Genomic DNA, 25,409 nt, shown 5'->3' with positions numbered 1-25,409 from the left:
TTGCTTTCCCTCTTTCCTTAATTTCTTGATCTGATAGCTCACAGATTGATTGATATGCAGCAGCCATGCATAAGCTGTTCAAGTTGCTTCATAACTAGCCATCAGTGGCAGCAGCCAATTCCTCTATATTAAAATCTGGTGCCAATAACCAAATTCAGGGTTCATCCAGATTTTGGGGTTTTCTTCCAAGTTTGGGGTACTAGAATAAACACTTGTTGAACCATCAATGACCACAGATATTCAACAATCTCCCTCTTTGCCATTGATGGCAACACCACCAAACATAATCCAATCATTAATGTATGCTGGCTGAGAACTCCCCTCATCAGCGAGTTAGCTTTTCTTCTCCCCATGTCTGCTTATTTCTCCCCCTTTGACATCAATGGCAAAGAGCTACATAGCAACTACTCTCCCTGTGCCTATGTGTGCTTTTACTTCTGCTGATGGCAACGTAACTCTATGTGGAAGCAAATGCTTTGTCTTTGTAATTTGTCCCACTAATGATCTACTCCCCCCTGTAATTGTGTTGTATATCAACTCCTTTTATCCTACAATGAACCGAGTGAAAAAGACATGGTGTGGTGGGCTGTAGTTGTGTACTTCGTTTTTTACTTAGAAAATGGAGGAGAAAGTTCTCCCAACCTCTGTCAAAGGTACTTAAAAGTGTTGACACCTAATCCTTGTGATTGGGTGAATTATTGTAAATAGATAAATAGGAAATATGAACAGTCATCGGGAGACAAACTGAACAGTCTCTCCCTCATGTATATAATGAGGACCTACCTGATGGAATAAAACAGTCAATTTATTTCTGCCCTATGGAGTTACTGCCTGGCCTGACATGGTATCAGAGCCAACTCCTTTTTTTAGCCTTTATGTCTTTGTAACTCCTGGTCTGCTCCACTGCTCTCCATATAATTCAGTGATTGAGTGCCTGTATGCCTGCTCTCTGTCTGCCATATTCCGTTTATACAGACCTGCGCCTGACATTCACCTGAACGATGCAAACGTTCTCTGGCTGTCCTGACATAGAATCCATAAACGTTTCATAGTGTTAGCGCTTTCCTTCACTTCCGCGTGCCTTGCCAGGCTGCCCTGTTGTCCGTTGGATTCCCTGAGGTTTTACTTCGCGGGAGGAATTTGGGATCTCAGTCTTAGGTTTTGATTTCAGCGAGAATGGGAGGAGTTTCTGGCCGCTCTGTACTATGGCTGTTTTGAAACGCTGTCACATATATACGCTGTTTTGAAGCTGTGAATGTGGAGTATACGACCGACAGTTGTTGATGTTGCATTGAATATGCATTGCATTGGTTTCTATGTCACAAAACGCCCACCGCCATCACTGCAAAGCGTAGCTTTCCTGTCTTGAAAGAGCCAGAAGCTCATGACAGCACCTGGGATCGTTTGAAGGAACGCCATTGCTGTTCATTGACTTTTGTGTGGCTAAACGAGACAAGGCGCATCCAAAGAGGCCGAGCTCCCGACGGAAGAAGCCCTGCCACTGCACGATCTTAAGAGACCACGCACCGCTGCTCCTCTCCCGTGGGAAATCATCACGCCTGCGTGCTTCATTGTATGGTAACGTGTGCTTCGCGTATATTACATTACCATTGGAGCATTAAAAATGTTGAAGTGATATGTAATATGTAATATTTGAATGTAATGGGCGTATATTACATTACCATTGGAGCATTTAAAACGTTGAAGTGATATGTAATATGTAATATTTGAATGTAATGCTGGATGCTTTTATATCAAACATTGGAGGCATTTGAAGAAAATACGTTTGGAGAAAATATGTTGCATAAAGTTGTAGCGTGAGGTATTGACGTACATATTGGTATATGAGGAAGAGATTTGAAATCTTTTGAGAATGCCCTTTTGAGTACAATTTTACTGTATATTGGCAGAAGTATTTTTCTATCAGCAAAAGTTTTTTTTACAGAATGCATTCGATCATATCCATGGTGGGAATAGTTCTCACTGGCAAGGAGAACTATCTTGAATGGTCCCGGATGATAAAACACACCCTCATTTTCAATTAGTTGTGGAAAAGAGTGTGTCGGAGAAGGAGACAATGACCTAGTACAGCCTACCTCAGACAAAGAGCTCGTCATTTGGGAAAACAAGAACAACAAAGCTTATGCATTAATCGTAGCATCTGCAAATGAAGAGGTGAGTCGCCATATTTCGTTATATTCAACTGCCTTTGAAGCCTTACAAAAGCTGAAAGAACTCTATGACTCATATTCTGCACTTGAAGTTGTCCAACTCATGATTAAACTCTTCACTCTTGAACTGCAAAATAATGATCCTCTTGCTCTTGCATTTGAAGTAAAATCTATAATGCATGATATCAAATCCACTAAGGTTGAATTGGATATTCCTCTTATCACTTTTCTCAAGGCACTTTATCCTACTTACTCCAATTATCTTGAGTCATTGCAAGCAAATGGAAATCTCAAAGATATAACCTTTGACTCTCTTGTGAAAAAGTTTGTTGGAAGAGAGAACGCTTTTGGAAAGAAGACAACGCCCGAATCTTCTGAAGAGACTGTGTGCCTTGCTCATAAAGAAAAGCATCCTGCTCAAGATTCTACAAGAGGAAGAGGTGGACGAAGAGGAAGAGGAAGATATTTCAGAGGCAGGGGGGCAGACATTCTCAAGGAGAAAAGGCAGATTTGCACTGCATTCGCTGCAAAAGAAATGGATCACATGATGCCTCTACATGCAAGCTACCATGGGACAAAATTGAGCAGAAAAGAAACCAACAAAAAGGTAAAACTGATGATACAGACAAAGGTAAAGCACCTGAATCTGCTCACTATGTTGTGGCACAATGTAACATTGGAGTAAATGAAGATTTATTTAATGCTTCACTTGCTTCTTGGAAAAATGATTGGTTGCTTGATTCAAGAGCAACCTGCCACATGACTCATAGAAAAGATTTTTTTGAAGATTTCACTGACAATGTTGATGGAGCAGTATACTTTGCAGATCAATCAAAAATCAAGCCATCAGGGCTTGGCACAATCAGGCTTAAACTACCTGGTCTTCCAGACTTTCTTCTGGATCATGTTCTACATCTCCCACAGCTCAAAAAAAACTTGTTGTCCTTGGTCCACATCCGCCAGCATGGTCACTCCATTCATATGTTTGATGGCAAGCTTGAGGTAAGAAAAGCATCTCATGAGGGGAATAGAAGAAGAAAGGCTTCTCAAACTGCAAGGAACCTCTGCTCATGCACAACATTTCTCATACAATTCTCATCGTGGAGAAGGTACACTTCCATCAAGTTTATTATGGCATGTTAGATTTGGACATTTGAACTATGACAGTCTCTGCTTATTGAAGAAAAATGGTGTTGCTGGTTTGCCTACAATTCCTAAGAAACTTAAGCAATGTGATGCTTGCATTCTAGGAAAGCATAGCAAACAGTGTTTTCATGATTCACATTCGAGAGCACATAGGAAGCTTGAACTCATTCATTCAGATTTATGTGGTCCAATGCCTGTTCCTTCTGCAAATGGAAATAAATATATCATGACATTTATTGATGACTACACCAAAATGTGTTGGGTTTATTTATTGAAGAACAAATTTGATGCTTTTCAAACATTCAAGAATTTTCATAAATGGATTGAAAATGATGCACAATCTCATATTCGGTCTATTCGCACTGATAATGGAAAATAATACACATCAAATGAATTTGAAAACTATCTCCGCCAACATGGGCTCAAACATCGAACAACTGTGCCTTATAATCCCCAACAGAATGGTGTAGCTGAAAGAATGAATAGGACAATCTTAAATATGGTACGATCCATGCTTTTCTACAAAAATGTAAAGATAATGTTTTGGGCTGATGTTGTTCTATGTGCTGCATATATAAAGAATAGATGTCCATCTAATGCTATAAGAAATAAGATTCCTTATGAAATGTGGTACGGACATGTTCCTTCGGTAAAACATCTCAGAGTTTTTGGTTCCACCTGCTATACCTTGATACCAAAGGTACATAGAAACAAACTTGGTGCTAGAAGTTGTAAGTGTATCTTTCTGGGGTATTCAAACACCTCCAAAGCATACCGCCTCTACGATGAAGTAAATAAGAAGTTTGTTGTATCTAGAGATGTAATTTTCCTTGAATCATCCAAAACTGACAATGTTGTTGAGCGGCAACTCGATCGCTTGGATAGATTCGTAAAAGCAAAATCATTTCAAGAATTTGATAATCAGATTCCACATCTTGAAGGGGGGATTCCTATACTAGATCGACATGTGGAATCTTCTCCTGAAGAACACTCTCCCCTGCATGAAACTCCAACAACGGATGATTTTTTAAGTGATGTGATTGATAGAATTGGGAGACTCAATCTTGATTCAGTCCCAACTCAATCAACGGAGTAGCTTGGTCCATCTAAAAAAGGTCCCCCAAAGTGGGTGACAAAGACAGGAACCATAAATTCAAACCGACAAAATGGAGGTGACGTAGATGACTCTAATTCATCTGTTGATATGGATGTTTCTTATGATTGTGAATTGAACTTGTCTACAGATTTTGAACCAACTTCCTTCAAAGAAGCTGCTTCTCATGATGAATGGAAAGAAGCGATGCAAAAGGAGTATGATGCCCTCATAAAGAACGACACTTGGAAGCTGGTTGATCCTCCATTAGGAACCAAACCAATTGGCTGCAAGTGGGTCTACAAGAACAAATATAAAGCTGATGGCTCACTTGACAAGCACAAAGCTAGGCTTGTGGCAAAAGGTTTTGCACAGAAGGAAGGCGTCGATTATGAGGAGACTTTTGCCTCCACAACAAAATGGGCTACCATCCAGACACTCTTTGCACTAGCAGCTCAGAACGGTTGGAAATTCCATCAAATGGATGTAAAAACTACTTTCTTGAATGGAGATCTAAAGGAGAATGGTTTTATGTCCCAGCCTGAAGGATTTGCTGTGAAAGAACATGAACATAAAGTATGCAAACTTGTGAAGTCCTTGTATGGCCTGAAACAAACACCGCAAGCTTGGTATGAAAAACTAACTGAGCATCTTCTGAAACTCAATTTTAAACATTTTGATCTTGATGATGCAACTTTATTTGTCAAGAAAGTTGGCAAAACAGTTGTATATCTTGTGGTATATGTAGATGATCTTTTGATGATAGGGAACAATGAAAGCTACATTGCATCCATAAAGAAGGAATTGGGGAAAAGTTTTGAAATGACTGATTTGGGCTATGTTCATTACTATCTTGGCATCAAAGTAACCCAACATCCAAAGTCCATATTTCTTTCTCAAAAGAAATACATTGGAGATCTGTTGAACAGGTTTGGCATGACAGAGTGCAATCCCATTACTACTCCAATGGAACAAAACTTAAAACTCACATCTATTGAAGGAAAAGAATTTGTGGATGCAACAAAGTATAGACAACTTGTAGGAAGTCTCAACTACCTAACCACTACCAGACCAGACATTTCGTTTGCTGTTGGAATCCTCTCCAGGTTTATGCAAAAGCCTTGTGAGGGACATTGGTTTGTTGCAAAAAAAGTTGTAAGGTACTTGAAGGGAACTCGAGACTTTGGTATCAAGTATACACAGGTGGACGACTTAAGCTTGATTGGATACTCTGATTCAGACTTCGATGGAGACAAAGAAACTGGGGTATCTACTTCAGGATATGCTATGTGTCTTGGATCAGGAGCTGTCTCATGTAGATCACGCAAACAATCAGTTCCAGCAGATTCCACAACAGAAGCAGAATACGTGGCAGCAGCTGAAGCAACAAAAGAAATTGTGTGGCTCAGGAAAATTCTTGAATATTTGCAGTAAAACAAGTACAATCAACTCCACTCATGATTGACAATACCTTTGCAATAAAGTTGGCCAAGAACCCAAAGTTTCATGATCGAATGAAGCACATCAATACTAAATATCATCTGATTCGACATTATGTTGAGGCCAAAACAATCCATCTCCGTCATTGTTCCACAAATGAGCAATTTGCAGACATCTTCACCAAAGCGCTTGGAAGGGAAAAGCTTGAACGATTCAGAATGATGCTTGGACTCACCAACATCCCTTCAAATTAAGGGGGGGAATGTTGACACCTAATCCTTGTGATTGGGTGAATTATTGTAAATAGATAAATAGGAAATATGAACAGTTATCGGGAGACAAACTGAACAGTCTCTCCCTCATGTATATAATGAGGACCTACCTGATGGAATAAAACAGTCAATTTATTTCTGCCCTATGGAGTTACTGCCTGGCCTAACAAAAAGTCTCTCTAGAAAGAGGTTTGGTAAATATATCTGCAACCTGTTCTTTTGAAGAAATGTATACTAATTTGACAATTTGATCAGGAACCTATTTGTTGAAGAATCTAGGGCAATTAGGTGTAGTGTGATTTTTCTTGACTTGATAACAATTTGTGAAGCACTTTTACAATTATCATAGCTTGATCTTCTTCTTATTATTAGTGTGTCTGTTTCATCAAACTACGACGAAAAACATAAATACAAGAACACAGATGTTGGCTCTCTGCTAGAGCCAAAACCTCTCTCTCTTAGAGAGGAAAACCCTTTGGTAAGTTTCTCTTATTGAAGCTTCTTATTGATCAATGCCAAACCCTAGACCCTTGACTAGGATGTCCTCCAAGCACAAGTCAAGTCCTTCCTCTATTCTGCACTTTGTTCCCGACACATAGACTTCCTCCTTTTGGCACTTTGCTCCCCAGCACTTCGTCCTCCTTCTTTGATCTTTGTCTAGAGATAGACCTTGCTTATGTGAGCTTCTTGATGAGATATGCTTCTTCTTTACTTAGAGATGATCTTCACTTATGAAGACACCCTTCCCTTGATCCAACGAGGTTCTTCTTGAGATAGGTCTGCAAACTAATGTAACTGAACAACAGCCCTAGTTTTGCCACGTGGTAGGAACCCTAGAGAATTAGGGTTCTTTTCCTTTGCTAGAGAGAGAGACTCCTTCGCTAGGCTTGGGAGGCCTTGTAGACTTAATTTCTCACCCAAACAATGATAATTCATGGACTGTTCTCTAGCTGTTGTTATGCCGCAGACTTGCCCTCCTTTTCTTCGCACGTGTGACTGTTTCTAGCCCTAGAAATAGTCCTCTTCACTTTGGTCTTCTTCCTCCTTTCTCCTTAGACTTTCCTTTTCCTTCACTTTCCTTGGCTTCTACCTTCGCTGATTTCAAAGCTTTCTTGTTGGACATTAAGAGGGAGTGGACAACCTCTATATATAGAGGACGGTCCCTCCTTTAGGCCGACATTAGGCCAACTTGACTGTTTCTTCATTTTTTCACTGATTGAAGGCTTTCGTTGCAAGGAGATGACTTTGAATTTGCTTGGAGGTATTCCTTTGACCTTTATACCATTTTATACATAGTGTAACATGCCCTCAAAGGGTCTTACATAAATACATTGACCCTTTGACTTCCTAGAAGCACTTAAACATGTGCTTGACCTACTTCAATGAGCAAGAAACTCATTGACAAATATCATAAAAAATAATTTCTCTTTTCTTGAATAAATACAAATATCAAAGATACATTTATGAAGACCAAACCTAGTTACACTTTATTCAACACTATTCTCTAATAAAATGATACTCGATGGGTATGTGCTTTGTCTTGGAGTGCATAATAGGGTTCTTGTAGCATAGTTTTAAAAACTAGAATCGGGTTTCGGACCAGTCACATATCTAACCAGGATTTGAACCGAAATTGGATCAAACTAGATCAAACTCGATTCAATAAACCAAAATTGAAAAAAAAACACATAAAATAATCATTTTTTAATGAAAAAATTATTTTTAATATTACAAACCATGATTCCAAACCCTTAGAGACAAAATATGCAAAGTCTACTCATCTATATAAGGGTGCATATATCAAAATGGCAGAGAGTGCAATACATATCATCAACAAAATACATAATCAATGAGGTTCTAACTTCTAAATAGCCTCTAGAGTCCAAAAAAAATGCTACAACTCAAGCTACTATCCACTGTGTTGAGAAATCTAGGCCCTAGGGCATCATATGAATGAGGTTCTTCAAGTAGATTTCTGTTAGACTTTTACATTTTCTTGTGATTGCTCTTTTCTTCTTATTAGTTCTTCTTTTAATATATTATGTTCTTTTCATCAAGAAAAATGCTAAGCAATGAAGATCACAACAAGGGACACAAGATGTAGGCACTCATCCAGAGAAAAACCCCTATCTAGGGGAAAAGCCAACCCAACTCTTCCACTACTAAATCAAGATGAGACAATCCAAGACCCTTTAGACCTAGACAAAGACCTCCTCCAATTACCAAGTCATCCCTTCCTTCCAGTAGATGATCCCTGCCAAAGTCTCCAAGTGTCAGCTTCTTAGATGCAACTTCAATCTAGAATTTCGGCCCCCAATGACAAAATTTTGGACCTACAGTAATTTCAGAAATTTTGGCCCCAAATTCAGCCCAAAAAACTTCACACGTGTGAGAGAGATGCCCAAGAACTCGATTCTAGTCTTACCAGCTTCTTCCTTTCTTCTCTTGCAACTTCACTCTTCTTTTCTGCCTCTTTCTATTGTAGATCGAACTTGTTGAGTGTGTCCTTCAAATAGGTTGAGTTGCCTCTCTATATACACTCTTTTTGCTGGGCCGAATAGTCCTAATCCAGGTCGGCTTTATGAGGACAGGGCCGACTTGGTGTGGAGGTGACAAATGACTCTTTAACTCGAAAATAAATTTCTTTACATGATACAAAGGGCCAAGAAGGGTCTAATAAATATGACAATGACTTTTTTGACTCTTGACAAAACCTAGAAGCTTTCAATGGAGGTTATGAACTAGAAAATAAATGAAAGAGCATGAAACCCTTGCTTCAATAATATTTTTCTTTTGTAATAAATTTTTGTTTGACAAATACAATTATGAAGACCAACACTAGTTACATTCCTCAACACTCCCTCTTAACTAGGGAGGTATTCATAATTCGATATATACAAAGGTTCATGGAAAATCTCAAAATGATATACTCTATGAAGAGTTTTAGCACACATAGTGTTGCAGATTAGATACTTGAATAGGGTACTCTAATCGAGTGGGACTAAGGTGTGCTCAAGCTTTAGCTACTTTATGTACCATCAGACTTTTAAGTTCTAACACCAACCCAGGGATCTAGGTGCGTATCCAAGGCCGAAGTTCCATGACCAATGCCACCTTCCCTACTTCGGGATCTAGACATCAACACATAGGTCGGCCAAATTTCCTCTCAATTATCTTGTCGCCACAATATGCTTTATCTCTCCTAATCAACTCAATCAATATATATCCACCAATCCAAGCATGCTTCAAATGGTCAACCTTTTTACGAAGAGATCCTGCACAATCACAACCCCAATCAGTAATAAGCCTTCAAGTATATATACAAGTAAACACAAACCTTCGGGGTCCTCAATCATTCTGATGCTATTTATGTCATCATCAAGTTATCCAAATACAACTTGTCAGAAACTTTTTTCTCTCCTTTCTTTAATAGCACCAAATACAACCTCAATACTACTCAAGTCACTTGTTTGCAACTTCATGAATCATGAACATCTGTCTGAAATACTTTCATTCATTCTTTCTTTAATGTATTTACTATAACTGTCATAATATGCCTTTCCTCTTAATTGGGGAGATATACCCTTTCTTATATCCAAGCTCCCTCTCAACTCAACAACTTCCTTCTTTTATAACATTGGAGAGACTACAATCTTTCAAGGCTTTATTTCTTTCTCATGGCATCAAGGTCATCTTGATCATCATCATTCTTATAGCTTCATCATGCTCATCATTATTATCATCTTCAATTACGAACATCTTCAACATCTTGAAGATTATGTACCTGCAAAACTTTAATAGCAAGTACAACCAAATACAAATATCTAGAAGCATGAAGTTAATTATATCAAAATCATGTCATTATAATGGAAGCATCAAAACAGTAGGGCTTTCGACATCAAATACATAAACTTAGTTAGGTTCATAATCAACAAGGGTCACATCTTTTATATATTAGACTTTAACAACTTGCTAGGGTTTTGTCATAAACCTTAGACTCCATCATCAAGACTTAAAGCAACTCAATCAAGATATCAATCTAATCATAGCACTACACATCTAGGGCTTTAATATAATGTTCTAGAATTCATAACAGGTTTTACTAGGGTTTTGTTACAAGCCCTTAGATTTCATTAATCAATAATCAAGTTGGCATACTTGTATATACATATCTAGGGTTTCATTATCATGCATTAGCATCTTATGTCAATATCTACTAGGTAAACCCAAGATACAAACATCAATACATTGAAGTTAGATATACAACAATTTTTTTGACTAGGTTAGGGTTTCAATCATACAAATGAATATACACTTAGGGTTTCATTCCTAGGATCAGACTTTAGTTATTACAAGGGTTTTTTAAATATCACTTAGGATTTACCATCCTAAGATGTTAATAAAAACCTTAAAATTTAAATATATTACAATACTCTAATGCTTTTAATGTTGGATCTTTAAGGAATGGAAAAACTATACGTACCTCAAGATTGCATACCTTTATCTTCTATGATTGAAGGATTAATATTATAGAGCTCATTGCCTCTTCTTGCGAAAAGATGGTGCAAGACAATTTGAACAAGTTCTTATTGCTTCCTTGATTCTTTTCAATGGTGTGGACAATTTCCTTTCTTCAAGACTGAGAGTTCAAGGCTTTTATATCACTATCTAGGTTCAAACTTCCACATATTTGTGACCTCTGTTCCATGTATCTCGACTTCTAAAACTATAGCTTGGTGACAAGCCTTCCAAAGTAGGCCTAAAATAGTTCTTTCAAGGAGATATAATTCGTGCTATAGGCCTTGTTTCAAAATTGATGTATGCTTGATCAATGATAGAGATTTCCTTAATAGGTCTAGAAACCTATAAATGTAGACCTTGATTTCAAGATTTAGACTTTAAAGTTGTGATCCCTTTTGTTTGATTATTATAACATTGTGGAGGATCGACTTTTATATATACTTGTGTACATGATTGCAATCTCTTTCATATGTAACTTTTTCGGTTGTTGTAGCATCATGACGAAATCTTCAAATAGACCTTTCAAATCTTCTAAACAACTCAACCTATGTTCATTACTATGTTGGCTTCATCTACTACCTTTAGTTACCCTTAAGTACGCACAAACTTATGAAATTTTCAAAACCCTGAGGTGACATAGTGTTCAGTGTTTTAATGGTGATTTCAGATCATAGAATCTATGCCCAGAACTGCGCTCTTTCTTTCAAGGGACTCGACCTTGAATGGGCAATCAATCTAGCCTTTCGGTCCTCTAAAACAGAGTTGTTCTATTCATGCACTTTCTTCATCCTCCTTAATTCAAGTCTGTGACCTAGTTACTAGAATTAGGGCTTATCAGTGTGCCCAAAATTTGTTCTACCTTCCTCTAGGAGTCTAATTTGTTCTTCCTTGTCTTAAAGTCTTTGTGAGCTTCTAACTGCCCTCATATTGATGTCCTTAGCTCTGATACCATGTTGAGATATATAGGGCATCATATGGGTTAGGTTCTTTAAGGTAGATTTCTCTTAGAATTTGACATTTTCTTGTGATTTCTCTTTTCTTCTTATTAGTTATTTTCATCAAGACAAATTCCAAACAATGAAGATCACAACAAGGGACACAAGATGTTTTAAAAAAACAGAAAGGCAGAAATATTTTCTTTATATAGATAATTACTTGTGACTTTCTTATCTTTATGTTATTCTTTTATCTTTCATTTCATAAAGCAATTACCAAAACAATATCACAAAGATCGCAAACACCAGATATAGGCGGACAGCCAAGGGAAAACTCCTATCTAGGGGAAAACCCTGTCAACAATTCTTCCTTCAATAATTTCACATTTTTTCCATACCATAGTTCATTAGGAGTCTTGTCGCTATTTAATCTAATATGGGCCTTGTTAAGGATGTTGATTGTTGTTTGAACTGCTTCTCCTCAAAAAGTATTTTCCACTTTTGACTCATCAAGCATTGCTCTGGCCATTTCTTGAACAGTTTTGTTTATTCTCAATTGAAACAATCTGTTGAGGGATTTTTTATATTGAAAATTGTCTCTTAATCCGATGTTTCTCACAAAAAACATTGAATTCATTTGATATGAATTCTTCTCCTCTATGTGACCTTAAGCACTTAATCTTCAAGTTCATTTCATTGTCAACCTGTGCTTTGAAGGCCTTAAACTTATCAAAAGCTTTAGATTTCTCTTTTAGTAAACCAACCCAAGACATTATTGTATAATAATCAACTATGAACATGAAGTATTTTGCACCTCGTGGAGATTGAGTTCTTGTGGGTCCACAAAGATCCATATGAATAAGCTCTAAAGGTCTTGTTGTTGAATGTTCCTTTGCCTTGAACTGAACTCATGTTTGTTTACCAAATTGACATGACTTGCAAATAGTATTCTTTGGCTTGTAGGGATTTTAGAGCCATAATAGTTTCAACATATCAAGATGAAAATTTCATAGACACCCTAATTTTATAACAATGCAAAAGGAAAGAATATACTCACAATAAAATAACACAATTCATCAAAGCATTTTTTATGAATAAAATATAAATAATTATAATTTTTATAATGATTAGTTAATTAGTAATTAGTGTTGAAGAGGCATGTCTAAATGAGACATGACTTTCCATAAAGAGGCACCGGCTTAGTATATAAGCAGGCCCTTCACTCTCATTTGTAACATCATTCTTATTCATACATTTTAATATATATATTCTTGTATCTCAATGGAGATCTACATATTCCAAGTCTTCTGGAGTATTTAACTTGAAGAACGAACTTTGTTCATTCCATTTGGTATCAGAGCATTCTTCTGAGTATACAAACCTTGTTCGTTACATTGGTATCATAGTTGTTCGATCCTCTAGCAACTCAACAGCTGCACAAGAACCTCATTTTCTGATCGAGGTCTTTGACCATCAAATTCATCAACGTCGTTGTCGTTGAATCGTTTTGCTACCAAAATTTGGAGTTTCTCCAGATCGCCATTTAGACCTTTGGCCATTTTCAAAAATTATTTAAGAAAAAAGTCAATATATAATTAAAAAATATATATAAGAATAAAATAAAAAAATAAAAAATAAAAATCGGAAAGGAAAAAATATATTTAAAAAGAAAAAGAAAAAATATAAAAAAAGACTTAAGAAAAAGAAGAAGACATAAATTAGAAAAAAATAAAAAATCTAAAGGAATAGAGCCACATATTTTTATAACGGTAAAAGGGGATTACTTGGGAAAAAAAGGGTGTAAGTTCCGATTCAAAATTTTAAAGGAGTTATATTTCAAAAGGGGGTTGAAGGAATAACTTTCGAAGCTTAAACAAAAAAAAAAAGAGGGAAATTAATAGAAAAATAAATAAATTAAGAAGTAGATATTTGAAGAGAATTATAAAGGTAGTAAAAAGAGAATATATTTATATATTCTCAAACTCATATAAGAAGAAAACGAAGCAGTCAAGATGAGTTTTACACAACAATCATTATTTTGGACTAAATGTCCGTGTTGTATAACATACATTGAATATCCTTGTATTCATAAAAATTGCGAATTATGTTGTTCTACATGTGGAAAATTATTTAATGCGAAAGAATGTCAAGATGTTGTACTAATGCAAATGACAAAACGAGATGAAAAACTGGCAAAACTGGAACAAAAATTAACAGAGAAAGATGAGGAAATTTTGCGTCTAAGGGAACATAACCATAAATTACTTTTGAAGGTCAAGAAGCCCAAGGAACGAAAGAAAAAATTAGAAGAAGAAAAGGGATGTGTCGATAAGAAATTCAACGAGATTCTATTAGAGAAGAAACAAAAAAAAATTGTGTTTAAAAGACTTGAACCAAAGGTTATTGGAACAAATGAGAGATCTAAAAGATGAGAAGCTTAAAAGTCAAGACATTGAAAATAAGGTTGATGAATCAGAAACCAAAGAACTCTTACGTTTGAGAAACCATAATCGAAGTTTATTCACTCAAATTAAAAAACTTAAGGATGATAAGCAATCATTAAAAAACAAGTTAGAAGAATTACTCATGAAAGAAGTATTGAAGTCTTTAGACGTAACAATCCAAGTCGAAGAAAAGGAAACGGACACAAATCCCATTAATCTCACAATTTAGACAAATCCAAACCCAACTGAAGTAAGTACATACTCACAAGTTGCAGTTCAAACGATGGAAAACCTAGGTGAAGATTTTTTGTAACCAACTCAATGAAATCAAAACCTGAAGTAAGTCTCAATCTTGCCACACACACGATAACGGAAAGACAAACTCCTTATCTACATCCAAATCACAAAAACAGACATTCTAACCAGTTTGCATATTTGTATCTCTCAAAAAAAAAACAACAAACTTATGTTCAGAGGGATACTGAAGTCTGCAGAATTCAGTGCAGTCATAACGATTCATCACAAGTTTCTAGTAATTGAGAGATTTCACAAAAGATTAATTTAGGATGGTCAAATGCTTTCTTCGTGCAACAATTTTATATATCACTCCAAGGACCATATCAACTTGTATCAACGAAGATGACAATTCTGAGATGAGAAGACATTCAAAGCATTGAAAGAGATCAAGCCTTTTAATCAGCAAGCTTTAAGGACAAAGCTTTTTGAAGAGGAAGGCCTTTTAATCAGCAAGCTTTGAGGACAAAGCTTTTTGAAGAGGAAGGCAATGTTGTGAATAAAATATATTAAATATAAATAATGATAATTTTTATAATGATTAGTTAATTAGTAATTAGTATTGAAGAGGCATGTCTAAATGGGACATGACTTTCCATGAAGAGGCACTTGCCTAGTATATAAGCAGGCTCCTCACTCTTATTTGTAACATCATTCTTATTCATACATTTTAATATATATATTCTTGTATCTCAATGGAGATCTACATGTTCCAAGTCTTCTAAAGTATTTAACTTGAAGAACGAACTTTGTTCATTTCGACATCACATAATCAATCCAAGAGAAAATTCTTCGAAGCAAAAATATCTCCCCCAATACAATTTATTCAGCTTCAAATATCCATATCCAAATTTTACAAGAGAAAAATTGTAGAAAATTCCCAATTAGCTTATGGGATTTCCCCCCAAAACTCCATACCAAAATTAGACGAAGTGCTTATAGAGGAGGTGTTCAACTTCCAAGTTCCCTCACAATAAAATATTATTTTCTAAGCCAAAATCCCCTAAATTAGCATATGGAGGGGCAAAAGGTCCCCTTTAACAATTAATTATCCTAAAATAATGAAAAATGGGCTTTTAATGTCACATGTACAAAATCTAGGGGCAAAAGGCCCTCAAAAGGTGACCCTTTTCCAACAAATGAAGGGAATAGAGGGGCTTTTAGTGCAGCTTCTAGCCTCCGAAAGCCCTTTGGCAGTGCAGTCTTATACAAATTATCTTCAAGGATAGGAGTATGGTCCTTCAAAGTAGTGTTAATAATATTAGCGATATTCGAAAATATCACAATATTTTTGGCAAATCGATATATCGCTGAGTAAATATTGTTTATATTTTCTGTTTTGAAAATATCATGATATTTTCGGCAAAACGATATATCACCGAGTAAATATCGCGATATTTTCTGTTTTGAAAATATCACGATATTTTGAAAACATCACGAGATATTCTTTGAGAACCGAGTAAATATCGCGATATTTTCTGTTTTGAAAATATCACGATATTTTGAAAACATCACGAGATATTCTTTGAGAGTGCAAGTGCAGTGACACTTGCAGAGTTAGACCGATAACCCTTTGAGAGTGCAAAGGGTGAAGAAAAATATGAGATGGATTTAACCTTTTTTATTGTGCATATTGATCAGTAAGCTAGACCCACACTGTGCATTGTCTCAAGTTTGCCCTACATATTGGTAGGTAACAGGCACTACATGGAATGAGCCAAAGTTATAATCAGAAATGAAAACTGTGGTAGGAAAAGGAGCTACTAAGGATACAATTGATCTCCTTGCATGGAACTAATAAAACGAAGCAGGCTTTACGTTATCTTTGGAAGTTTCGCATGACCCAAGGTCCAGAGCTGCATAGAGTAACATGGACTTACCTTCGGCTTAGATCCCAGGTTTAAGGAGCATGTATTGTAACAAATTTACCTGGTATATGCACCTGCCTCATCCATTTTTGGCATGTCATTTGGGTGGGGCAGACTACAAAAAGAATGGAACTTTGTGGACAAATTAATACTCTGGAAACCTCTCTGGTGAATGAAGAGCCCATTGGTGAAGCTTTATGAGTTTGGAGGTTCAGTTTGTTTAAGAAAAATAAGTTCTTCGTATTTTCAAGGTTTACACAAGTACTACTAATCACAGATGGAGTAATTTCTTTTAAATCAAAATGATGAGAAAATATTTTAATATGAAATCCCAATGGCAGGAGTATATGATATTTCATATACACAACTGCATAAGGCACGATGGACTTAATTATTTCCTTTGCAAACAGTCATGTTGTAAGTCACCAGTGATCTCTTTTCATTCATATGCCTTTCCAAATTGTCCGATAGTTCACTATCCTAAGAACATTCTTTTTCTTTTCTTCTTTTTGTTTAAAATTTAAACCAGCTTCTTGAGAAGAGTCCAAAATGGAATGGAATTGGGTGACTTTAAAATATTTAACAATTTTCAGTGGCTCCTTGAGTTGTTTTTTAAAGTTGAGGAATTGTACGTAAAACCTTTTGTTTGGATTGTAAAGCACTTGCATATTCTCCTCTTGATGATTGTTGATCCAGTTTCCTTCTTTCCCTCTGCTAGCATCCATGTTCAAGAATTCCTTGTATACAAGTCTTTCTAGTCACCTCTGTAATTGTTATCGAGTCGTCATTTTTTCTCATGTTTGAGCAGGTTCCAAATTGATAGGTCTAGGTAAGGTCCTGTAACATCTGAGCAAGATCCGGTGTGTGATGTTTGAGTAGTGTATGGCCTGATATCTGAATAGGTACGGTTCCATTTATATCATCTGTACTTTCAACTTGTATGATGCCTGAGAGACTGACTAGGGCCTGGAAAGTTTGTGAAGCAGGGGTCGAACATGTCCTTGAGTGTATAAGTTTAAGAGAGATCCAACATGTCCAAGATGTATTAGACCTTGTCCCTTTGAGGGATGATGGCCCTATCGTATTTACATATATGAGAGAACAACATTTGAGTTGTTTGGCTATGTATGCCTTTTGTGCTCTTGGCAGTTTTCTTTCTTCTCGGGGTTGGTTTAATTTTGCGTACACTTTGTTAACTTTTCTTCCAGCTATAGAATAATATCCTCTTTTTTAGTGAGCCTTTTATTCTCTGAAAGGATTAGCTTATTTGGGATATAATGCTCTTTCTTTTTGATACATGTATCTATCTCTACCCCTTGCAGTAGCGCCTGTAAGTTCTGACACTGGTATTTTCCCAGCTTCCCAACCTCTAGTAGACAAGCCAATTGAACATGAATGAAGTTTTTGTTTCGTTCTCTTTGGTCAGTGTGAAAATTCAAATTTGTCAGCGAGGTATTACAATAATCCCAACTTACAGCATCCATCCAAATCCTTGGTGTAATTCATTTAAGTTTTGACAACAGATACTGAAATAAATATTCAAGTAATTGCCTGAAGTGTTTGCTCTTCATAATTTTGCAGGGGCCTCAGCCACATCCACAGAACCTTTTGAAATTCATTCTAGACCGTTTTACCTCTGGTGGTATGCTGAGTACATGGTTAATTGAAGCTTGTGATGGGACTTTGCAAGGACCAAGGAGAGAAGTAAATCATTATTTTATGGAGGTGTTTTCTTATTTTATTGTATCTTTTATTTATATAGCAATAGTTGGATTATTGTTCAGTATCAAATAAGTTGGAAGGCTGTGTGCTAGCTACATGCCATGCCATGTGCACAGATATGCTAGAAACTTATTTGTACAACTTTAGGCTGGAATTTTATTCCCATAGGCAATTTGGTGTGTAATGCAGATAACATACAAAGGCACACCCCCAAGTAATGAATTCATTGTTTAGATAAAGCCCCTTGATTGCTTTATAAAACAAATTTAGACAAGTTGGGAGCATTTCATATGAATATGTAAACCATACAATATTACTGCATGCACGTAAAGAATGTTTTCAGTTTTGAGTGCAGAAGCATTAGTATTTGTCTTCAAATAACGATGAGACTGGTGGTATCCTATTAAATGGCTGACTATATATCATTCAAAGGAAACTACTATTTACGTAACCTAAGGGAAGCTTTCTAACAGTCAGAAAGCAATGGCCCGTCTGTTTAAAATATGCCATAAAGTAACAATTTTATCACCAGGGATCAGAAAAAGGCAGAAGTATGCTATCATTGTAGGAGATAAAGCAAAATTGTGTGCTAAGGTTGTACTGAAACTAAGATTCAAGAGTTATTGACTTGCTTTATCTTGCCCTGTTTTTGAATCAGTATCCCAGATTATGGTCAGTGCATCAGAAGCATGAGCGAAAAATATTGTGAGATGTGCAATTGAAAATCTTGGAGGAGTCTTTTACATAGATCGAAGTAGAAGTAGACAAATGACCATGGTGGATTCATAAAGCTCATCCATACTAAATACGTTTCTTCATCAGATAGCAAAGTGACCAAACACACCCCCTGCAATAGCAAAGTGATTTGACTCTAGTGGCTTTAGATGGAATGAGTACAGCAAGTTCTATGAATTTCTTTGGAAGCGTCTTTGAAAAGCATACCTTGAGGTTAGGTGTTGCATTGCATTGCATGCTAAGTTTATGACATATCTATTCTGTCAAAATATCCAGGATTTGTACCTTACTTCATCCATTTTTGAAGCGTCATTCAGGTGCCGCTGACCACAATGAGAATGGCACATTAGTGGACTTAATATTCTTGGCAGCCTCGCTGATGAACCAAGGCCCTATTAGTCAGGTGTTATGATTTTGAAGATTTAGTTTAAGAAAATTAAAGCATTAACATTTTAAAGGGTTTAATATAAATATTTGAAGAGTCAAAGACGGGGTAAATGCTTAGAAATGAAAAGCATTAGTTAAAATCTTAATCTGAAAATCCCAATTGCTGTAGATAAGATTTGGTACAAGTCTCTGTTGGTCTCTTTTGAATGCATGTGCCTTTCTAAACAGTCAAAAAAATAATTATTGAATGAATTTTTTGTTTTTATTTTTATTGTTAAAGATTAATCAGATTTTTGAGAAAATGGTCTAAAATGAAGAGGAATTAGGTCAGTTCGAGGCATTTAATTGTTTTCATTGGGTTATTGAGTTGTTTTAGCAAGTTGGGGATTTTCTGCTAGCATCCATGTTCGAAAATGTCTTGTATCCAAGTATTTCCAGATATCTTTGTAATTAGTAGCAACTCCTTTCATGGAGTATATCTCCACTTAAAACTGGATTAAATTATATGAGAAAAGTTGAAAATGTGATTTCTAAGTGGAATTTCAAATGCAATGTTTGAGTAAAGTTCAAGTTGCCATGTCCAAGGAAATGTCCAACTTGTGATAATGAGCTAGGTCTGATGTGGGATGCATATTTGACATCTAAGTACATAGCCACACTTATATCATTTGTACTCTCAACATGTATGATGTCTAAGTTCTACCAAGTTCAATTAACAAGGGTCATTACATTTTGAGTTTGCACTTGAAAAATACTCAAGTCCAATCAAACATGCAAGCCTTGGGTAACTCCCTGGAAACCCTATCCAATGTCATCTTGGTAGGATTTCCCTTCACCTTAGGTTAGCTCCCCTTCGACACAAGGTGACTTTCCATAAGTGAGATTGTTGACAATCCAGATATGGCAACTTAAATATTAATGTGCAATGAAAATTATTGGTGGATCCAAGCGTATGAGTGACTAATCCTTAGGCAAGAGTTAAAACACTTTAAGATTAAGAGTTAATGACATGAAATATTTAATCAACAAAGATGCTCCAAATAATTCCTTCTCAATGATAACAATTATGTAAATTCACTTTTTAGCTCCCCTTCCACGCAAGGTGGCTTTCCATAAGTGAGATTATTAACAATCCAAATATGTCAATTTAAATATTAATGTACAATGAAAATTATTGGTGGATTCAAGTAGATGAGTGACTAATCCTTGGGCAAAAATTAAAACACTTTAAGATTAAGAGTTAATGATAGGAAATATTTAATCAACAAAGAAGTTCCAATTAATTCTTTCTCAGTGGTAACAATTATGTAAATTCACTTTTTAGCAATCATTCCAAGCCCATAAAGATGTCATAATACCCTTGAAATATATTTGCTTCATTTCATAACATCTATATATGAAAAATGAAGTTAAATATAGCTTTTATTAGATCAGAAACCTAGGTATATAGTACAATAAAAAATTGAAAATAATGGACCTTAGAGGAAAAAAAACACTCTTTGGGCCTTTTATGTTGGTAAATAAGCCTTATAACAACAACAACAACAAAAATGTCCAAAATATAAGAGAGAAAATAAAGATATGGTAACAACGTTTAAGTGAAGATTACAATACTAAATATTTCTTCAATAAAGCTCCAAAATTTGTACAAGATATTTAAATTGTCCTAAACCTTGGAAACACTTCAACATATTCAAAAAAACTTGTCTCATCTAACTTCTTCCCCTTTTCGAGGTTAGAGACATGAATTAAATGCCACACACACACACATATCTTAGTCGAAGAGGTTAGTTCAGTTGGCCATGGCCAATGTTTTTAGGCATTTAGCTAATTTTGTGATAGCAGGTGCTGGATTAAAGCCTTTTTGATCAGGTGTGCTAGTCTATGTTGATGGGTTTATCAAGAATGCCATCCAAAATGTGACAAAGCATTCCTCAGGTTCTCATTAAGTTTTGCTTGGAAAAATATATAGATAAATACCTCAGGCTACCAAAACAGTGCCAGAACAAGAAAAATATAACTAATCACATAGTCTAGAAATCATTATGTTATTAGACAACGTATCTATTCTATAACATAATTGCTTAAAGTCATAAGAGTCGATCAAATATACGAATAGTTACATAGAAGGTGTTCAGCATAACATCTAGTATAGTAGTATTAGAAAACCAAAACAAATATAACAAATCACATAGATGTGAGTCATTAACAACCAACAATTACAAAAATGTGTATCACTATAGTGGAATAAAGCAATTCTCATATATGTGATTTTTATCACAGATGGGCACACAATCACAAAGAAACAACCCAATGGAATAGATACAACCGATAGGTACTCAAAGGGTATCCGATAAAGCATCCATTTACTAACGGATCATTGCAGACTTGCAGTAATTTTGTCATAAGGCTGTCAAAAAGCATCCATTATATTAACGGAGCATTTCAGACTTGCAGTAATTATGTCATAAGGCTGTAAGGGTTCTCCTTTTTTTATGGGGTAATGTAAAAGAGTAGTTCTTATGGAAGAGTTCATATATAAAATAAGACCCAGTTAGATTAGAAGACAACCAAAAGGAAAGCAACCACAATTACAAAAGACCAGATTTGAGAACAGGAACCAGGAGAACAAAACCAACCACAGCCGAATTTGTGAAAAAAAGAAATGAAGAAGACCACAGAACATCAAGATCCCTTTGCCAAATCCTCCACAGTGGAAAGTGGATACAAAAATCGATTCAAACAAGGAGCAAAAAGCAATGTTTGGTTGGTGGTTTTGTTTTAGCAGAATAGACATGCCTCATACATGGCTTGTAAGCCAAAGGAAGCCATACTATCTAGTGCAGCTCCTCAGGACATGTTTCTTAAAAGTTCCATTAGAGAAAAAGCATCAAGCAAACAAAGTGAACTGCTTCAAATAAATAGAAGGAAAAGAATGAAAACACAAGTTGCAAATGAGAGGGAGACCACTTTTTATAGGCTATCCTTGTGGCCCTAGGCATAATAAATTATCAATTAAAAACCTGGAAGTCCTTAAAAGTGGGATGCTCCACCAAATCAACCTTCATTGTATTGTTGAAAATGTCAAAAGGTCCAATCTCACTTGTTGAAACTAGATTCCCCATATCAGGGTTCTGGTGCCCTCCTTCTGAGATTTGTCCTTCCAGCGAGTGTATTGAGAACAAAACACTTGCGTTGATGTCCTTTCCAAGTGTGACATCTCCCTCCAGTCAGGGTTGATATATTTTGAATTTTTGGTTAATGGAGTTGTCTAGGGATCGGGGCATTTCAAGCTCTAGTTCTATCAGGACTCTAGGTTTCCCTTTACTTTACCCTTAGATTAGGATCTGTTGATATTCCTTAGGTTGTAGGTGGTTTTAGTGTACATGGGATCTTCTCTTTGATCACTGGCAAAGGTATTCCCTTTTCATGAGTCTCTGTGCTGGACCTTTTGCTTTATCTATTTGCTTTGTTTTAATGCGGATGACCCTAGTAGCTGATGGGATCCATATTGCTCCCTTTTTGGTATCTTGATCTATGTTTTGTCAAACTAATCTACTTTATGCTTCTATCTGGGTATTTTGAATACAGAGAAGATCCATGTATTGAACTATGTAAACTCTTTTTTAATGAAAGGTGTTCAATTTTTTCTGTTGAAAAAATAACTAGATTCCCCATAATAAAATTGTTGGTTTTTTTATTTTTTTTGTTATTTTAGTGGCTTGTAAGTAAGGCACCTCCTTTAGTAGGTGTAATACGTCATAAATAATATTTTAAATGATCATTTTAGGTTATTCTACTGAGTTATTCCACATGTTATGGGTTCAAGGCTTTCCTTGATAATGTTTTCATGGATGGATGTGCCATGTGTGCCCTGTTATGTTAATTTTCCTATGAACGTAGCACTTGGAAGTTCATTGACCTAGTAGATTACAGATCCATTGAATGAAAGCATAGCTCGATTCGTAACTTAATTAATAGAAGCAAATTTCACTATATCAATCTCAATCACAATGATAAACAAGTTTTGCCCAATGAACAATTCTTCATTAATATTCATAACTTACTTGGGCTCTCGTCTTGGGATAATGGCTCAACTGAGAAAGATTACAACTACAAAATGTCTTGGAATTGATCTAGTAGATCAGGTCCCTGATCCGCTTAGTTGATCTTTGCCTTTTTCACTTCTTTGGATCTAACATACTAGAATGGATGTCCTTCTCCACTCATTGAGATGCCTCTCTTAGTGTCTTATGTTGTTGTATGCTGTCTTCTCCTCTCCTTAGATTTGTTTTCATAACTTTGCATTAAGCTCATTTCTTAACCCTAATCTCCAATTGTTGAAGAATGTAACTAGTGTCGGTGTTCATAATTGTACTTGAGTCATGATGTAATATATTTATCAAAAGAAAGAAAAAGAAAATTTATTATTAAAGAAATTGACTTATTAAAACATGTGTTTCAATGTTGGGTTAATTGTTTATAGGTCAAAGCCTCCACTGCAGGCTTCTAGGGTTTATGTCTAATGTCCTTGTCCATGTCATAAGGTGAAGAACCCTTCTTTGGATTTATTTGTCAAGAAATAAAATTATTTTATTGTAAAATAGGTCAATTACGCCTCCTCCAATAAGTCGGCCTCAACAAGGGAATTCGACCTCACAAACTCACTGTATATTAGAGTAACTTGATTCATTTGGAAACACATCCCTCATAAGTCCGAATTGTAGTAGCTGGGAGCAAAAAAAGTGTGAAATTCAAGAAGGAAGAAGAAAGGGGCTAACGAAGTTGCTGGAGGAGGAGAGAAGTTAGGAAGAAGAAAATCAAGTTTTTGTGCTAGCTTTCTCTCACACGTGTGAAGATTTTGCGCTAAAGTGGGGGGCTGAAAATCTGTTGCTGGGGGACAAAATTCTGATTTGAAGGTGCACTTCGAAGAGCTGGCACTTGGAAGGTTGAGCAAAGGACGTCTACTAGGGGGAAGGATTGACTTGGTGGAGGAGGAAGTTGTTTTGGTCTAGGGTCTTGGTCTATCTCATTTTGAATTATTGAAGGAAGAGTTTTTCATTAGGTTTTCCACTATATAGGGGTTTTAGCCCTAGCTGAGTGCCTACATCTGGTGTCTTTGATCTTCGTGTTTTGGTTTCGGTAATTGCTCGATCAACTAATATAAAAGAAGAACATAAGAAAGATAATAATAACTCAAAGAAATCACAAGTAATTATCAACAATATAAAATCTTTCTGCCTTTCCGATTTCTAACATGGTATTAGAGCCAAGGTGAAGAAGAAGGAAGAAGGCAAACTAAAGATCTATTGAAGAAAAAAAGTTCATTAAGGAGAAATGATCATATACAAAACATAAGCCTACTATCTGCAAGAACTATGTCACAATCAATGAAAGGATAAAACAACTTAGAAGGAGCCTCCATTACTACAAGGCTTGGAAAAAGATGATATATCTCATCCTTGAAAAAAACAAAGTTTTGGATCTTGTTCAAAGAAAAGTGAAGAAGCCTACAAATGAAGCAGAGAAAGCAAAGTTCAAAGAAGCCGAAATCGTGGCCATGAATTTAATAGTGGATGGAGTAAAGGACAACCTCATTCCATACATATCCAACATAGATTCCACTCAAGAAATGTGTAAGCTCTTTCCAAATTATTCACCATCAAGAACATTGATCAAATAACAAGCCTCAAGAATGAATAAAGTATTACGATGACAATAGACAATATTGTATCGTCCTACTTTATAAGGATATCTAGAATCAGAAATGAACTCCAAGCGGTAGGTGAAGTTGTCCCAGAAAAAGAGCTCGTAACTACCACTCTTCTAGGAATACTAGAATCTTGGAGTGCTTTTGCATCAGGACTTAACAGTTGGAAGGATACTCCAACAATCGAACAAATGTGGAATGCATGCGGTGAAGAATAAGCTCAAATATCATTAGTAATCAACAAAAAGGAGGATAAAAAAGAAAATAACTCTAATTCTTATTATGCTCATCACAAGAAGAAGGGAACCTTCAAGAAGTTCAAAGGACCAAAGAAGAAAATGGACCTATCCAAGATTGAATGTTACAATTGTCACAAGATGGGTCATTACAAAAGTCAATTTCCAAAGAATCCAAGGATTGAGAAGAGATAGGGATCAAGCAAATGTTATCGATGAAACTCCACCTAAGAAAAGCAAGACTGGAGAATTGGAAGTCAATGACCTACATGTTGGCATTATGATTCAGGTGTTGTCCTTGATGGCAAACCCATTCAGGTGATAAATCAAGAAGGACGCAGGAAATATGTTCAGCAAGTGCGTCCCCGCAGGTATACCATGCAGAACCCGCGTCCAGGGACGCAGGCCAGCCGTTCAGGAGGTGCGTCCGCCCTG

The 25,409-nt window shown here is 36.1% G+C and overlaps 1 protein-coding gene across 7 annotated transcripts in view; it reads left to right on the top strand.

The window, feature by feature from the left end:
* MC1 (metacaspase 1) overlaps window positions 1–19,010 on the top strand; it is a 228,810-nt gene extending 209,800 nt beyond the window's left edge. For 6 of the 7 annotated variants that reach the window (XR_016267298.1, XM_089460880.1, XM_089460879.1 and 3 more), the window contains one exon: window positions 17,766–18,180. The gene's annotated coding sequence lies outside the window, so the exon portion shown is untranslated. Of the gene's footprint in view, window positions 1–17,765; window positions 18,181–18,564 lie in introns of those variants that run through there. The other variant, XM_089460877.1, reaches the window with a different exon arrangement.
* Window positions 19,011–25,409: the final 6,399 nt, after the last annotated feature.

The sequence above is a fragment of the Pinus tabuliformis genome, chromosome 7 (assembly GCF_031772625.1).
Source record: "Pinus tabuliformis cultivar Carrire ecotype Pingquan chromosome 7, CPIR1, whole genome shotgun sequence".
Taxonomy (NCBI): Eukaryota; Viridiplantae; Streptophyta; class Pinopsida; order Pinales; family Pinaceae; genus Pinus; species Pinus tabuliformis.
Note: the sequence above shows the minus strand (reverse complement) of the source record. Positions and strands in the feature narration are given on the sequence as shown.